General features: G+C 38.0%; 1 long non-coding RNA gene across 1 annotated transcript in view; it reads right to left on the reverse strand.

Moving 5' to 3' along the window:
• LOC109026052 (uncharacterized) overlaps positions 1-18,611 on the reverse strand; it is a 282,549-nt gene extending 263,938 nt beyond the window's left edge. Inside the window, exon 1 of the long non-coding RNA XR_010132983.1 lies at positions 18,495-18,611. This is a non-coding gene — a long non-coding RNA (uncharacterized lncRNA). The remainder of the gene's footprint in view (positions 1-18,494) is intronic.
• Positions 18,612-18,997: the final 386 nt, after the last annotated feature.

An 18,997-nucleotide genomic window follows, 5' to 3' on the forward strand; every position in this document is an offset into this window, starting at 1 on the left:
GATAATTTTTTAATTTTAATAAGTGTACCTTGGGAAGATACATTTTTTAAATCACAGGAAGCTGGGTAAAGCTATACACCTATCCTATCTTTGCAACTCTTTTGCAAATCTAAATTTATTTCAAAATAAAATGCTTAAAAAATAAAGAAGAAAAACAGGAGGGAAATAACATATAACACTTAGATATGTAGCTGACAATTCCAGAACAAACTTGGATGTGACTGCTGTTAGAAATCACTGGTCTTGTTGTATTGAGAAAAACAACTTAAAATCAAGCTCAGTGGGTGGTAGATGGTGGAAATGCTGCCAGACTTCAGGCTCTGTATCTCCGTGAGGAAACAGCTCACCATATTCTCAGGAGTTATTCATGCTGATAAAAATAAACCAGGAAAAGGCCCTTTGGGAAAAATCTGCAATTCTGTATTAATCTGGTAGAATTTTTATGACTTTTGTCCAAAAATCCATAGTTCATATTTAAAGGGAAATAGAGCTCCATTATATGATGAGCTAAGTGTACACCCCGGAGCACAAAGAGAGAATTCGTGTTTTTCTCCTGAAATGCAGAAACAGGTAGCAAGAGAAATTTATGTTCCTTTGAGTATAAAGGAAGGACCCTTTGCAGACCTTTTTTTTTTTGTTTGTTTTTTCTTTCCAAATTGTATGGTTTGGTCCATATGTCCAAATATAACTGTTCCAGGGATCATGGCGGACGGGAGGCAGGATTAGATTGCAGCTCCAGACAGAGCAGCATGTGGAGGCTCACACTGTGAATTTTAGCTCCAGATTGACTGCAGGAACAAACCCGCAATCCCGAGAGAAACCACAGACCTTCTGAAGGATGTGGACTGCTCCTGCAGAACCCGGGAAATACCCAAATACTCTGAGTTCCCCAACTGTGGAAGTGGGAAAGGGAGACCCTCCTCTCCCTAATACACACATCCACTGGAGAAACTGAAGGTCTGTTTGCGGGAGAAGTTTCCGACTTGACTTGGAGCTGAATCAAGTTAGAGAGCCGAGTGAAATACAGGGGTAGAGGAAGCCCCAGAAAGGCCCTGGGAGCTCACTGCGTCCCCAAGCAGCCCATTCCTGCCTGGCACCCCAGGGATCAATCCATCGGGAGGGTGGCCAGAGGAGCAGGGGGTAAAACTCCACAGGGAGAAGGAATTCCCTAGCTGAACTTTGTAACAATTTGAACAGGTGAGAAGTCTCCTGGCCAGAACTCCGGGGAGGGAGCAAATCTTGTGTGTAGACTTCACAGGTGGGGGAAGAACTAAAGCCTTTTCTTTTGCAGCTGGGAAGCGGATAGCCTCAGGCAAGTTTTCAAGCCTGTCTAGCCCTCCACCTGGAAACAGACTGTTGCTGGGGGCACAGTGGGAGTGAGACGGGCCCTTTGGTTTGCACAGGAGCTGGGTAAGGCCTGTGACTGCCAGCTTTCCTCTACTTCCCTGACAGCTTGAGTGACTCAGCAGAGATAGCCATAATCCTACTAGGTACACAACTCCAGTGACCTGGGACTCTCATCCCCAACCCCCACAGCAGCCGAAGCAAGACCCACCCAGGGAAAGTCTGAGCTCAGATATGCCTAGCCCCGCCCCAACCTGATGGTCCTTCCCTACCCACCCTGGTAGCAGAAGACAAAGGGCATATAATCTTGGGAGTTCTAGGGCCCCGCCCACCACCCATCCCTCTTCACACTACTGCAGCTGATGCTTTCTGGAAAGTGCCACCCCTGGCAGGAGGACAACAAGCACAAAAACAGAGCATTAAACCACCAAAGCTAAGAACTCTCATGGAGTTCATTGCACCCTCTGCCCCCTCCCCTGGAACAGACACTGGTATCCATGGCTGAGAGACCCACAGATGGTTCACATCATAGGACTCTATGCATACAATCACCAGTACCAGCCTGGAGCTGGGTAGTCTCGCTGCATGGCTAGACCCAGAAGAGAGACAACAACCACTGCAGTTTGAATCACAGGAAGCCACATCCATAAGGAAAGGGCAAGGGACAAAAGAATCTGAACAACACACTGACACCCTGTGGGACAGAAGAATCTGAACAACAGCCTTCAGCCCTAGACCTTCCCTCTAACAGAGCCTATCCAAATGAGAAAGAACTAGAAAAACAACCCTGGTAATATGATAAAACAAGGCTCTTCCCACTCCCAAAAAAATCACACTAATTCAACAGCAATGGATCCAAACCAAGAAGAAATCCCTGATTTACCTGAAAAAGAATTCAGGAGGCTGTTATTAAGCTAATCAGGGAGCGACCAGAGAAAGGTGAAGCCCAATGCAAGGAAATCCTAAAAATGATACAAGAAGTGAAGGAAGAAATATTCAAGGAAATAGATAGCTTAAAGACAAAACAATCAAAAATATAGGAAACTTTGGACACACTTTTAGAAATGCAAAATGCTCTGGAAAGTCTCAGCAATAGAATTGAACAAGTAGAAGAAAGAAATTCAGAGCTCAAAGACAAGGTCTTTGAATAAACCCAATCTAACAAAGACAAAGAAAAAAGAATAAGAACATATGAACAAAGTCTCCAAGAAGTCTGGGATTATGTTAAGCAACCAAACCTAAGAATAATCAGTGTTCCTGAGGAAGAAGATAATTCTAAAAGATCGGAAAACATATTTGGGGAAATAATTGAGGAAAACTTCCCTGGCCTTGCTAAAGACCTAGATATCCAAATGCAAGAAGCACAAACATCACGTGGGAAATTCATCCTAAAAAGATCTTCACCTAGGCATATTTTCATCAGGTTATCCAAAGTTAAGACAAAGGAAAGAATCTTAAGAGCTATGAGACAGGAACACCAGGTAACCTACAAAGGAAAGCCTATCAGATTAATAGCAGATTACTCAACAGAAACCCTACAAGCTAGAAGGGATTAGGGCCCTATCTTCAGTCTCCTCAAACAAAACAATTATCAGCCAAGAATTTTGTATTCCACAAAACTAAGCATCATGAATATAAAGGAAAGATACAGTCATTTTCAGACAAACAAATGCTGAGAGAATTCGCCATTACCAAGCCACCACTACAAGAACTGCTAAAAGGAGCTCTAAATCTTGAAACAAATCCTGGAAACACATCAAAAAAGAACCTCTTTAAGCACAAATCACACAGGACCTATAACACAAAAATATAAGTTAAAAAGCAAAAGCAAGAAACACACACAAAAGCAAAGTACACAGGCAACAAAGAGCATGATGAATGCAACAGTACCTCACATTTACAATACTAATGCTGAATGTAAATGACCTAAATGCTCCATTTAAAAGATAATACAGAACTGCAGAATGAGTAAGAATTCACCAACCAACTATCTGCTGCCTTCAGAAGGCCACCTAACACATGAGGACTCACATAAACTTAAAGTAAAGGAGCAGAAAAAGGCATTTCATGCAAATGGACACCAAAAGCAAGCAGGAGTAGCTATTCTTATATCCAACAAAACAAACTTTAAAGCAACAGTGGTTAAAAGAGACAAAGACATTATATTATGGTAAAAAGGCCTTGTCCAACAGGAAAATATCACAATCCTAAACATATATGCACCAAACACTGGAGCTCCCAAATTTATAAAATGATTACTAATAGACCTAGAAAATGAGATAGACAGCAACACAATAATAGTGGGGGACTTCAATACTCCACTGACAGCACTAGGCAGATCATAAAGACAGAAAGTCAACAAAGAAACAATGGATTTAAACTATACCTTGGAACAAATGGACTTAACAGATATATACAGAACATTTCATCCAACAACTGCAGAATACACATCCTATTCAACAGCTCACAGAAATTTCTCCAGGATAGATCATATGATAGGCCATAAAACAAGCCTTAATAAATTTAAGAAAATTGAAATTATATCATGCACTCTCTGAGACCACAGTGGAATAAAACTGCAAATCAACTCCAAAAGGAACCTTCAAAACCATGCAAATATATGGAAATTAAATAACCTGCTCCTAAATGAGCCTTGGGTCAAAAATGAAATCAAGATGAAAATTAAAAAGTTCTTTGAACTGAATGAAAATAATGACAAAACCTATCAAAATCTCTGGGATACAGCAAAGGCGGTGCTAATAGGAAAGTTCATAGCCCCAAACACCCACATCAAAAAGTCTGAAAGAGCACAACTAGACAATCTAAGGTCACACCTCAAGGAACTAGAGAAACAAGAACAAACCAAACCCAAACCCAGCAGAAGAAAGGAAATAACCAAGATCAGAGCAGAACTAACTGAAATTGAAACAAAGAAACAAACAAAAACTACAAAAGATAAATGAAACAAAAAGCTGGTTCTGAAAAGATAAATAAAATTGATAGACCATTAGTAAGATTAACCAAGAAAAGAAGAGAGATAATTCAAATAACCTCACTAACAAATGAAAGAGAAGATATTACAACTGATACCACTGAAAGACAAAAGACCATTCAAGGCTACAATGAACACCTTTATGCACATAAACTAGAAAACCTAGACGAGATGGATAAATTCCTGGAAAAATACAACCCTCCTAGCTTAAATCAGGAAGAATTAGACACCCCAAATACAGCAATAACAAGCAGTGAGATTGAAAGGGTAATTTAAAAATTACCAACCAAAAAATGTCCAGGACCAGAAAGATTCACAGCATAATTCTATCAGACATTCAAAGAAGAATTGGTACCAATCCTTTTGACACTATTCCACAAGACTGAGAAGGAAGGAACCTTCCGTAATTCATTCTGTGAAGCCAGCATCACCCTAAACCAAAACCAGGAAAGGACATAACCAAAAAAGAAAAGTACAGACCAATATCCTTGATGAATATAGATGCTAAAATCCTTAAGAAAATACTAGCTTACCAAATCCAACAATATATCAAAAAGATAATCCACTACCTACAATCAAGTGGGTTTCATACCAGGGATGCAGGAATGGTTTAAGACATGCAAGTCAATAAATGTGATATACCACATAAACAGAATTGAAAAAAAACCCATATGATCATGTCAATAGATGCAGAAAAAGCATTCGACAAAATCCAGCATCGCTTTATGATTAAAACTCTCAGCAAAATCGGCATACAAGGGACATACCTTAATGCCATACCTAAAAGCCATCTATGACAAAACCACCACCAACATAATACTGAACAGGAAAAAGTTGAAAGCATTCCCTCTGAGAACTGGAACAAGATAAGAATGCTCACTCTCACCACTCCTCTTCAACATAGTGCTGGAAGTTCTAGTCAGTGCAATCAGACAAGAGAAAGAAATAAAGGACATCCAAATCGGAAGTTGAACTGTCACTGCGAACGATATGATGGTTTATCTTGAAAATGCTAAGGACTCCTCCAGAAAGCTCCTAGAATTGATAAAAGAAATCAGCAAAGTTTCCAGATACAAGATTAATATACACAAATCAGTAGCTCTTCTATATACCAAGTGACCAAGAAGAGAATCAAATCAAGAACTCAACCCCTTTTACAATAGCTGCAAAAAAATTAAAATACTTAAGAATATACCTAACCAAGTAGTTGAAAGACCTCTACTAGGAAAACTACAAATCACTTCTGAAAGAAATCATACATGACGCAAATGGAAACACACCCCATGCTCATGGATGGGTATAATCAATATTGTGAAATGACCATAATGCCAAAAGCAATCTACAAATTCAATGAAATCACTATCAAAATACGACCATCATTCTTCACAGATTAGAAAAAACAATTATAAAATTCATATGGAACCAAAAAAGAGCCTGCATAGCCAAAGCAAGACTAAGCAAAATCTAGAGGCATCACACTACCTGATTTTAAACTATACTATAAGGCCATAGTCACTAAAACAGCATGGTATGGGTATAAAAATAGGCACATAGACCAATGGAACAGAATAGAGACCCAGAAATAAACCCAAATGCTTAGAGCCAACTGATCTTTGACAAAGCAAACAAAAACATAAAGTGGGAAAGGACACCCTTTTCAACAAATGGTGCTGGGATAATTGGCTAGCCACATATAGGAGGATAAAACTGGATCCTCATCTCTCATCTTATTCAAAAATCAACTCAAGATGGATTAAGGACTTAAACCTAACACCTGAAACTACAAAAATTCTAGAAGAAGTATAGTCTGATTGCAATGACTATACTTCTAGACTGTGGCTTGGGCAAGGATTTCATGACCAAGAACCCAAAAGCAAATGCAATAAAAACAGGTAAATAGCTGGGACCTAATGAAACTAAAGCACTTTTGCACAGCAAAGGGAACAGTCAGCAGAGTAAACAGACAACCCACAGAGTGGGAGAAAGTTTTCACAATCTATACATCTGACAAAAGACTAATATCCAGAAACTCAAATCAGTAAGAAAAAAACAATTCCCTCAAAAGTGGGCTAAGGACATGAATAGACAGTTCCCAAAAAAAGGTATACAAATGTCCAGCAAACATGAAAAAATGCTCAACATCACTAATGATCAGGGAAATGCAAATCAAAACCACAATGCAATACCACCTTACTCCTGCAAGAATGGCCATAATCAACAAATAAAAAAACAGTAGATGTTGGCATGGATGCAGTGATCAGGGAACACTTCTACACTGCTGGTGGGAATGTAAACTAGTACAGCCACATGGGAAACAGTGGATATTCCTCAAAGAACTACAAGTAGAACTACCATTTGATCCAGCAATCCCACTACTGGGTATCTACACAGAGAAAAAGAATTCATTATTTGAAAAAGATAATTACACACACATGTTCACAGCAGCACAATTCACAATTGCAAAATTGTGCAACCAACCCAAATGCCACTAGTGGGTATCTACCCAGAGAAAAAGAATTCATTATTTGAAAAAGATAATTACACACACATGTTCATAGCAGCACAATTCACAATTGCAAAATTGTGGAACCAACCCAAATGCCCATCAATCAGTGAGTGGATAAAAAACTGTGATATATATGTGTGAGTGTGTATGTGTGTGTGTATATATATATTATATATATTCATTATATAATATATATAATTATATATACATTATATATAATAAACATTATATAATTATATATATTATATAATGAATATATATAATATATATATTATATAATGAATATATATAATATATATATAAAATGAAATACTAAGCAGCCATAAAAAGGAACAAATTAACAGCATTTGCAGTGACCTGGATGAGATTGGACACTATTATTCTAAGCGAAGTAACTCAGCAATGTAAAACCAAACATCTTATGTTCTCACTGATATGTGGGAGCTAAGCTATGAGGATACAAAGGCATAAGAATGATACAATGGACTTTGGGGACTTAGGGGAAAGTGTGGGAAGAGAGTGAGGGATAGAAGACTACAAAATATGGTGCAGTGTATACTGCTTGGATGATGGGTGCACCAAAATCTCACACATCACCACTAAAGAACTTACTCATGTAACCAAATAACACCTGTACCCCCATAACTTATGGAAAACAATAAAGAAAGAAGGAAAAAAAGCAAAGAAAATAAAACAAATGAAATTAAAACAAAAACAAAAGCAAATACAATTATTCTACTCACCTGTCCCCTAAGCAACAGAGTTTTCCAGAAGAGGTAATTTCAGCTAGTTATCAGTATATTGGGGTTAATCTGGTACCTAGGGTTAGCTCAGTAAATGTTGTTTTTAATTGACGTGTTTTAGCTGTGGAATGCTTTACAACAAATTGGGCATTATAGATCCTGAGTAAATAAGCCACAGGAATAAGGCATTATTTTAGATTAAAAGTCAACAACCCTCAATATATCTACTTTTAATTTCAGATTTGCAGGCAGATCTTAAAGGTAGCTGTACTTCAATCTCCAGCTTTTTTAACAAAGCTGCTTTCAGAGGTGCTACTGTTTCTACCTCCTTGTTTCCCCTCCAAAGGCTAACTTGAATACCACGAATTACAAGACAAGTAAATGCCTAATCTATACAGAAGAAACCTTAAGAAGCAAGATGTCCAAACTTATAGAAAGGCATTTTATTCAATTTTTTTTTAAAAAAAACAGTGGCAATCAATTGCACATAGGATGCAAATATCAAATAACCAGCAAATTTAACTGACTGCCTACTTTGCACTTAGTATTACAAAAGCTCAGTAAGGAAAAAAAACTGTATATTTCCTCAAAATGACTACTATGAACTGAATTGTGTCCCCCCTAAAATTCACATGTTGAAGTCCTACCTTCCGTGCGATGGTATTTGGAGGTCAGCATTTGGGAATTAATTGGGTTAACATGAGGTTGTGAAGGTGGAGCTCCCACAAAGAGATTAGTACCCTTATAAGAAGAAACAAAAGAAAGCATGCTTCCACACACTCTCTCTCTACTATGTGAGGACACAGCAAAGAAGGCAACTGGCTGTAAACAAGGAAGAGTCCTTGCTGGGGAACCAAATTGGCCAGCACCTTGATCTGGGACTTCCCAGCCTCCAAATCTGTGAGAAATAAATTTTTGTTGTTTAAACCACCCAGTCTGGTATTTTGTTATGACAGCCTGAGCTGACAAATGCAGATATCAAGTTTTTAGTGCCTAAAGCTGACTAATAAAATGACGCTCAACAAAAATAGAGCAGGTTACTAAGTCCTAAATTGTGAGGTGCAACATGCTTTGAACAAATGAGAAAAATAATGAAAATGGGACTGATCTAAGAACAGGCTTTGGAGAATTTGGGCCTGAATCTCATCTTTACAGGGCTTTCCCAGTCCCCTCTCATCTGAACTCACGAATGTCTTCAGCCTGTAGGGTCAGGTCCCTGCCTGTCCCATGTCCATTCTGACCGTGCCTATCCTGACCAGCTAGCAGGTCCTATAAGATATTTGTTGCTTTATAGCTAGTTAACTGCCAGAGGGAGGCCCTATTCCTTGATGCCTACTACCAAGTTGCTGTCTGGCCATATTCTCTTACTGAGTTGGCCAGTCCTCATGGTTGGGCCTTTGCCCTAATTACCCTTCTTGGACTTGGTTTTCTCATTGAAATGGGAACCTACATGCTGATCTCCCACAGGAGATGGAGAGAAATTTGATGAAGTGGGGCAAAGGGAGATAAGAGGCTTTCTGGAATTATGGATAGGAATGAAGACATGCAGTTGAAACTAAGTATAGTATTGTTATGAACTAATCTAAACCAAATTTCCACCCCTCACCAGTACAACTACATGAACTAGGCTAGGGAATAATGGGAAATAAAACCAAGAGGGTCAAATTATGTGGAACTTGGGTTAGACTGTGTCTCCAGTTTATAGTGGCAGGCAAATGAAAGGTAGCAACAATAAAGGAGCAGATCTAATTTTCACTAATTGTGATATTCCACTAGCATAATTGCTAGCAAGAACTGGTTGCTGGCAGATTGGTAATTCACCACCCAAATAAATTACCATCCAAATAATTGAGAATTAGCTGTATGCAGCAAAGTATCCAGTGTAGACAGAATAAGTTTATAGGAAAGAAAGTGCTTTCTATTATTTCATTTTATTCTCTAGTATCTGAATGATTATGAAACTAGTGAGAAATGAGAGATAAAGCAATGACAGATGTCATAAACTTCTCTATAGTTTCAGAAAGTAGCCTGCAAATTTTAGCATGCGTCAGAATCATCTGGATATGAAGTTTTTGGGGTGGGGGTGGATAGGGGAAGGCAGACTGAGAATTTACATTTCTAACATGTTCCCAGATGATGTTGATGCTGCTGGTTCAAGGATCACATTGTGATAAATGCTAGTCTAAGAAAAGAGCCCTTGATCATTTTTGCCTGAGAAAAATCAGTGCTAAGAGTTATGTCTAACTGCCTCTTTTTACTCAAGAGAGAGTTTGACAGACCACTGTCTTCCATCCACACCATTAGAAAACCTCTCCCTAAAAATATGAAAAATATTTCTTATCATTAAAATGTGATATTTCCCAACAAAGATAAGCTGGGGAGTGAGGAACATGAAACATTCTTTCCATTTGATTATTTTAATACACTAAGTATGTCATAAGATAAAATAGTAAACATCAAAGAAGAAAGAAAAAAAAAAAGGAAATTCATTTCATTTCGTTGCCTTGCCTCATATAACCCTGACCTGAATTAGAATTAAGACTGAATTTCACATACGATTTAGACTATGAAAGTGGTCAAACCTTGTTTATGTTATCAACAGTAATTTGATAATATCTTTATATAATAGGTAACCCAATTAACAGTTCAATAATGCCATCAGAGTAAAAACTATTACATTCATTTAAAATAAAAAAGTATGAGAAACTTTGGGAGGTACTATGTAATCACTCAGCGTATGTGCTGTCTTCAGACTCTGAAGATTGAAGTGGAATATCTGTTCTGTCATTTAAAGTATTTTCGTAAACTTTAGGGCATAATACTTTTAAAAGCAAAAGATTCCTATGCTACTTGGAAATGACTGATTGTTCTTCGGCTGTAGCAATAAGTAACTACCTGAACCAGTTACCAACTGGACCTAATCTATTATATCAACGCAACTCACACCAAAATTTGCCGATTCTGGGACTCCTTGCTTTCCTAAACCCTATATAAGTTCAATGCTCTTCTTTCTCAGAGAGACTATGCTTACAAGTACAGCTTGCCTTTAATAAGCAATAAATACAGTTTAATGAGCAAAAAACTCAGCTTTTTCTTTTAAGTACTTCCTTTGGTACTGCACATAAGGATTATCAATAGTATGGGGCTGATTATCTATACTTCCTAATACCCATTTTGGAAAATGTATGATTATGTCACAATGCAGTAGAATCCACAGTAGTGGTTCTCAATGATGGGAGAGGAAGGAATTTTGTTCCCAAAGGACATTTGGCAAACTCTGGAGATATTTTTCGTTGTCACAGCTGAGGAGAAAGGATGATTACTGGCATCTGGTGGTTAGAGGACATGGATGCTGCCAAACATGCTAGGATGAACAGAATGAAACTGGATCCTCATCTCTCACCTTACTAAAAAATCAACTCAAGACGGATCAAGGACTTAAACCTAAGACCTCAACTATAAAACTTCTAGAAGATAACATTGGACAAACCTTTCTAGACATTGGCTTAGGCAAAGACTTCATGACAAACAACCCAAAAGCAAATGCAACAAAAATGAAGATACATGGGTAGGACTTAATCAAAATAAAGAGCTTCTGCACAGCAAAGGGAACAGCCAGCAGAGTAAACAGACAACCCACAGAGTGGGAGAAAATCTTCACAATCTATACATCCAACAAAGGACTAATATCCAGAATCTACAATGAACTCAAACAAATTAGCAAGAAAAAAAACCAAAAAATCCCATCAAAAAGTGGGCTAAGGACATGAATAGACGATTCTCAAAAGCAGCTATACAAATGACCAACAAGCATATAAAAAAATGCTCAACATTACTAATGATCAGGAAAATGCAAATCAAAACCACAATGCAATGCCACCTTACTCATGCAAGAATGGCCATAATCAAAAAATCAAAAAATAATAGATTTTGGTGTGGATGGGGTGAAAAGTCAACACTTCTACACTGTTGGTGAGAATGCAAACTAATACAAACCACTGTGAAAAACAGCGTGGAGATTCCTTAAAGAACTAAAAGTAGAACTACTATTTGATCCAGCAATCCCACTTATTGGTTATCTACCCAGAGGAAAAGAAGCTGTTATATGAAAAAGATACTTGCACATGCATGTTTATAGCAGCACAATTCACAATTGCAAAAATATGGAACCAGTCCAATTGCTCATCAGTCAACGAGTAAATACAGAAATTGTGGTGTATGTATATATAAGACGGAATGCTACTCAGCCATAAAAAGGAACGAATTAATGGTATTCACAGCAACCTTGATAGAACTGGAGACTGTTATTCTAAGTGAAGTAACTCAGGAATGGAAAACCAAACATCGTATGTTCTCATTCATAAGAGGGAGCTAAGCTATGAGGCTGCAAAGGCAGAAGAATGATACAATGGACTTTGGGGACTCAGTGGAAAGGGTGGGAGGGCAGTGAGGGACAAAAGACAACAAATTGGGTTCAGCATATACTGCTTAGGTGATGGGTGCACCAAAATCTCACAAATCACCACTACATAACTCACTCATGTAACCAAATAACACCTGTTTCCCAAAATCCTATGGAAACAAAACAAAACAAAACAAAAAAACAGTCTGGGCACGGTGGCTCACACCTGTAATCTTAGCACTTTGGGAGGCCAAGGCTGGTGGATCATGAGGTCAAAAGATTGAGACCATCCTGGCCAATGTGGTGAAACCCTGTCTCCACTAAAAATACAAAAATTAGCTGGGTGTGGTGGCGTGTGCCTGTAGCGCCAGCTACTCGGGAGGCTGAGGCAGGAGAATTGCTTGAACCCAGGAGGCGGAGGTTGCAAGGAGCCGAAATCACACCACTGCACTCCAGCCTGGTGACAGAGCAAGACTCTGTCTCAAAAAAAAAACCAAAAAAACAAAAAAAACAAAAAAACTAAGTTTTTAAACTGGGGTTTTCTTTTCTTAAAAAGAGGCCCTCTTGCCTCTCCAAATCATGCTGTCATTAAATAAAATTGAGCAAGAGTACAATAGAGTTTCCTTTCCAAGAACTCTAATTTTTCCAAGGGAAAGACTCCAAACTGTTGCCTAAAAAATGACATTGGAATGGTGCTGAAAGATGCATTCCTATTGCTGTGTTGCATTAAAACTTTTTTGAGCATCTTAATTGAAATTATTCTACTACACATGGAGCACAAAGGACCTAGCTGGTGGTAGTAAATGACTTTTTAATTTTCTCCTTCTCTGAAGCAATGAGAGGCAGGATAAGTGGTCTTTCCAATATGTTGGAGTATTAAAATTATGTTATTTTAGTGGAAAAAATGCTGAGACATACACTCAGTTCAGACATTCAAATGTGCTCGCTTGCTGTCTTGCAAACAGAGCCACAACTTCTAACAACACTTTGAAGTCTTCTTAGTCATTACTCAGGCTGAGATGGGTTTGTCCCCTTAGAGACATAATTGGCCCATAATTTTCAGCCTTACTAAATAACTTTATAAAAGAAGGGTCATAATTATTCATATTCAAGGTGATTTCAGGAATAGAGACAAAAAGAAACCTGCAAATATTAAAGCTGTTGCCCACATAATTTTCAATACATATCACTAATGTGTATTGATATTCTTTATGAGAAAGTTTGAAAGTCATAATCTGTAAGGCATAGGAATACTTTTATGTTTCTGAAAACTGCTCTTGACCCTTTTCAGTGAAACTGAATTTTAATGTGACATTCCAATTTCTTAATAGAAACTCACTTAATCTTAGAAACCATAAAGTTAAATTGGCCTTAACCCCTTTAGTATGCATGAAATGAATGTGATAATTGCACTAAGATACATTTGCTTTTATAATTATTATTGTGAAAATCTTCATTTTTGCCAGTTAAGTGTTTTTCTCCCATATTCAAGGATAAAATGGAAACAAAGGTCAATTCCAGAGAAAGCTCATCAAATAAAAGTTCAACATACTCTTGAAACTTGTATTGCTAAGATCTTATATAAATAAATGTTATGTAATTAGGATTTTAAAAAAAGAATGCTTTTATAAGGAAATTAAACCTTTCTATGGCTTTTCAAATAATTATGATTAAATGGCAAAACTATCTCTTATTTCAGCATTTGTCGTCTGGACCAGATTTCTAATATTATTCTGACTTTTCAGTCTTTTCTTTTCAAAATCTATCTTTTTTAGGTGGTAATTTATCATCCTCAGACTGTAATCTCAGTCACTGTGTCATCATATTGAAAGTTGGAAATTCATGGTTAGTAAATCTCTGAGGAAAGAAGTCAGCAAAAATCAGAAACATCGTTTTGAATCTAGTGCTGTGATACTGTTTGGATGTTTGTTCCCTCCAAATGTCATATGAAAATGTGATCCCTAGTGTTGGAGGTGGGGCCTAGTGGGAGGTGTTTCAGTCATGGGGGTGGATCCCTCATGAACGGCTTGGTGCCCTCCCCATGGTAATAAGTTCATGGGAGGGCTAGATGTTTAAAGAGCCTGGCATCTCCCCAACCCTTGCTCCCTCTCTTACCATGCGACATGCCTGCTTCCCCTTTGCCATCCACCATGAGTAAAAGCTTCCTGAGGTCTCACCAGAAGCAATGCTAGTGCCGTGCTTATACAGACTGCACAACTGTGAGCCAAATTAACTCTTTTCTTTATAAACTACCCAATCTCAGGCATTCCTTTATAGCGAGCTAACATCAACTAATACACGCTGAGTTACTCAATAGCTTAATAGCCCAGTAAAATTGGTGAACCAAAAATGTTTTTGAAAGGGTTTTATATTTGTTATTAAAAGGGGGCTAATATATCATGGAAAAACATCAAAACTTTTTTGGATATTCCCAAACTTATCTTTTTTTTTTTATTATACTTTAAGTTTTAGGGTACATGTGCACAACGTGCAGGTTTGTTACATATGTATACATGTGCCATGTTGGTGTGCTGCACCCATTAACTAGTCATTTAGAATTAGGTATATCACCTAATGCTATCCCTCCCCCCTGCCCCCATCCCACAACAGGCCCCAGTGTGTGATGTTCCCCTTCCTGTGTTCAAGTGTTCTCATTGTTCAATTCCCACCTATGAGTGAGAACATACGGCATTGGGTTTTTTGTCCTTGCGATAGTTTGGATAGTTCGATAGTTTGAGAATGATGGTTTCCAGCTTCATCCATGTCCCTACAAAGGACATGAACTCATCCTTTTTTATGGCTGCATAGTATTCCATGGTGTATATGTGCCACATTTTCTTAATTCAGTCTATCATTGTTCAACATTTGGGTTGGTTCCAAGTCTTTGCTATTGTGAATACTGTCGCAATAAACGTACATGTGCCTGTGTCTTTATAGCAGCATGATTTATAATCCTTTGGCTATAAACCCAGTAATGGAATTGCTGGGTCAAATGGCATTTCTAGTTCTAGATCCCTGAGGAATCGCCACACTGACTTCCACAATGGTTGAACTAGTTTACAGTCCCACCAACAGTGTAAAAGTGTTCCTATTTCTCCACTTCTTCTCCAGCACCTACTGTTTCCTGACTTTTTAATGATCACCAGTCTAACTGGTGTGAGATGGTATCTCATTGTGGTTTTGATTTGCATTTCTCTGATGGCCAGTGATAATGAGCATATTTTCATGTGTCTTTTGGCTGCAAAAATGTCTTCTTTTGAGAAGTGTCTGTTCATATTCTTCGCCCACTTTTTGATGGGGTTTGTTTTGTTCTTGTAAATTTGTTTGAGTTCATTGTAGATTCTAGATGTTAGCCCTTTGTCAGATGAGTTCACAACTAAAAGAACTAGAGAAGCAAGAGCAAACACATTCAAACGCTAGCAGAAGGCAAGAAATAACTAAGATCAGAGCAGAACTGAAGGAAATAGAGAACAAAAAAAACCTTCAAAAAATCAATGAATCCAGGAGCTGGTTTTTTGAAAAGATCAACTAAATTGATAGACCACTAGCAAGACTAATGAAGAAAAAAAGAGAGAAGAATCAAATAGACATGATTAAAAATTATAAAGGGGATATCACTTCCGATCCCACAGAAATACAAACTACCATCAGAGAATACTATAAACACCTCTATGCAAATAAACAAATCTAGAAGAAATGGATAAATTCCTCCACACATACACCCTCCCAAGACTAAACCAGGAAGAAGTTGAATCTCTGAATAGACCAATAACAGGCTCTGAAGTTGAGGCAATAATTAATAGCTTACCAACCAAAAAAAGTCCAGGACCAGATGGATTCACAGCCAAATTCTACCAGAGGTACAAGGAGGAGCTGGTACTATTCCTTCTGAAACTATTCCAATCAATAGAAAAAGAGGGAATCCTCCCTAACTCATTTTATGAGGCCAGCATCATCCTGATACCAAAGCCTGGTGGAGACACACACACAAAAAAGAGAATTTTAGACCAATATCCTTGATGAACATTGATGCAAAAATCCTCAATAAAATACTGGCAAACAGAATCCAGCAGCACATCAAAAAGCTTATCCACCATGATCAAGTGGGCTTCATCCCTGGGATGCAAGGCTGGTTCAACATATGCAAATCAATAAACGTAATCCAGCATATAAACAGAACCAAAGACAAAAACCAAATGATTATCTCAATAGATGCAGAAAAGGCCTTTGACAAAATTCAACAACCCTTCATGCTAAAAACTCTCAATAAATTAGGTATTGATGGGATGTATCTCAAAATAATAAGAGCTATCTATGACAAACCCACAGCCAATATCATACTGAATGGGCAAAAACTGGAAGCATTCCCGTTGAAAACTGGCACAAGACAGGGATGCCCTCTCTCACCACTCCTATTCAACATAGTGTTGGAAGTTCTGGCCAGGGCAATCAGGCAGGAGAAGGAAATAAAGGGTATTCAATTAGGAAAAGAGGAAGTCAAATTGTCCCTGTTTGCAGATGACATGATTATATATCTAGAAAACCCCATCGTCTCAGCCCAAAATCTCTTTAAGCAGATAGGCAACTTCAGCAAAGTCTCAGGATACAAAATCAATGTGCAAAAATCACAAGCATTCTTATACACCAATAACAGACAAACAGAGAGCCAAATCATGAGTGAACTCCCATTCACAATTGCTTCAAAGAGAATAAAATACCTAGGAATCCAACTTACAAGGGATGTGAAGGACATCTTCAAGGAGAACTACAAACCACTGCTTAACAAAATAAAAGAGGATAGAAACAAATGGAAGAACATTCCATGCTCATGGGTAGGAAGAATCAATATCATGAAAATGGCCATACTGCCCAAGGTAATTTATAGATTCAATGCCATCCCCATCAAGCTACCAATGACTTTCTTCACAGAATTGGAAAAAACTACTTTAAAGTTCATATGGAACCAAAAAAGAGCCCGCACTGCCAAGTCAATCCTAAGCCAAAAGAACAAAGCTGGAGGCATCACGCAACCTGACTTCAAACTATACTAAAAGGCTACAGTAACCAAAACAGCATGGTACTGGTACCAAAACAGAGATATAGACCAATGGCATAGAACAGAGCCCTCAGAAATAATGCCACATATCTACAACTATCTGATCTTTGACAAACCTGACAAAAACAAGTAATGGGGAAAGGATTCCCTATTTAATAAATGGTGCTGGGAAAACTGGCTAGCCATGTGTAGAAAGCTGAAACTGGATCCCTTCCTTATACCTTATACAAAAATCAATTCAAGATGGATTAAAGAGTTAAATGTTAGACCTAAAACCATAAAAAACCCTGGAAGAAAACCTAGGCTATACCATTCAGGACATAGGCATGGACAAGGACTTCATGTCTAAAACACCAAAAGCAATGGCAACAAAAGCCAAAATTGACAAATGGGATATAATTAAACTAAAGAGCTTCTGCACAGCAAAAGAAACTACCATCAGTGTGAACAGGCAACCTATGGAATGGGAGAAAATTTTTGCAATCCCACACTTATCTTAAAGTTTATGATTAAAAAAATATTTAAACATATTTGGGGTTTAAAATAGCCCTTACCACACTTAAGCACAGGCTGCCTTAATACACTTCCTGATAACAAGTGTGTAGGTGTCTTTGCAACACAGAGAAGTGACAAATAAAAACTTTGCAACAAGGAAAACACAAATCTAGACATGACTGTTTCATCTCTGTGTAATAATCTCTCTAAATGAAAGAATATCACAGAAGTGGAGAAATATCCAGGACATACCATCAGAGAAATCTGCCCCTTCCTCACTTGGAATGTATTTCTGCAGTCAACAAGTAAATTTGGTTCACAAGTGATTCCCTAAAATTTCTAGTTGCTCCCAGTGTTTTTACATGAGTGCCGTTACTACAACTTCGAAATATGCTGGCCATAAAGAAAACATTATTAAAATTACACAAAAGCAACAAAATCAAATCCCAACCACTTACAGTTCTGTATCTCCTTTCTTCAGGGAAATGTCAACCCTTCAGAAGCTCAGCCTTTGTAATTACATACTGACTTCAATCAGGTGGGAGGAATCCAAAGTCTCAAAACCTTCACAGTGGCTTCTAATCCTGGTGTGCATTGGAATCACCTGGAGAACCTTTTATTCAATAGTAGCCATGACTCCTCTCTAGAATCTAAACTAATTGATCTGGGGAGGGGCCCCTAATAATAGAATGCCCTCAAAGCTCCCCAGGTGATTTTCATATTGCAGTCAGGGCTAAGAAGCCCTGTTCTAAACCTAATACATATTCAAACTGAAATAAGACATCTTGCCTCTTAATTTCTTTAACATCAACTGTTAATTTTTATATAGAAAACAGGCATTTAAAGGTTTAGCAACTGAAGTCATTGCCGCAAAAATTAAGTGGTATCCTTAGTTTCAGAATTTTTTGCCAACTGACATGTTAAATGAACCAGAAAACATTCACCTACATTCTTACCCTGTAATGATGAGAATCAGAAGACGGACTAGACTCGCTAAAAGCGAATCCCAGCTCCTCAGAATTTCCTCAGCTGGATTTGAGAAAGTATGAGTCTTTACTGATTTGTCCTATTTCAACATCTCACTTTACTAAAAGCCTTGAGTGACTTGCCACCACCCACTTCTGTTAGCACTCAACCAAATAAGATGAAGAAAGAGGGTTGTGCTGGGAAATGTTTAACTAGTTCTCTTGGGGTGAGATGGGGCACTTAGGGGATTTGCAGTGTTTGCTGATTTCCATGGCACATACACTCCTACTCCCACTGTAGTCGATTTTAAGCTATATTGATAGCTTAACAACTGGCTTGCAAAATTTTTTGAAAATTTCACAATTTCCTGAGCCAGTATAAGCCAGGTCCAGCATTCCACTGTGAAATTACTAACATGTTTGTGTATCAGAGTCCTTGCTTCGCAAGAATTGACATTTAGTTGCATCTATCTTATTACTTGACATATCTCCCT

The sequence above is a fragment of the Gorilla gorilla genome, chromosome 2, assembly GCF_029281585.2.
Source record: "Gorilla gorilla gorilla isolate KB3781 chromosome 2, NHGRI_mGorGor1-v2.1_pri, whole genome shotgun sequence".
In the NCBI taxonomy this organism is placed as follows: domain Eukaryota; kingdom Metazoa; phylum Chordata; class Mammalia; order Primates; family Hominidae; genus Gorilla; species Gorilla gorilla.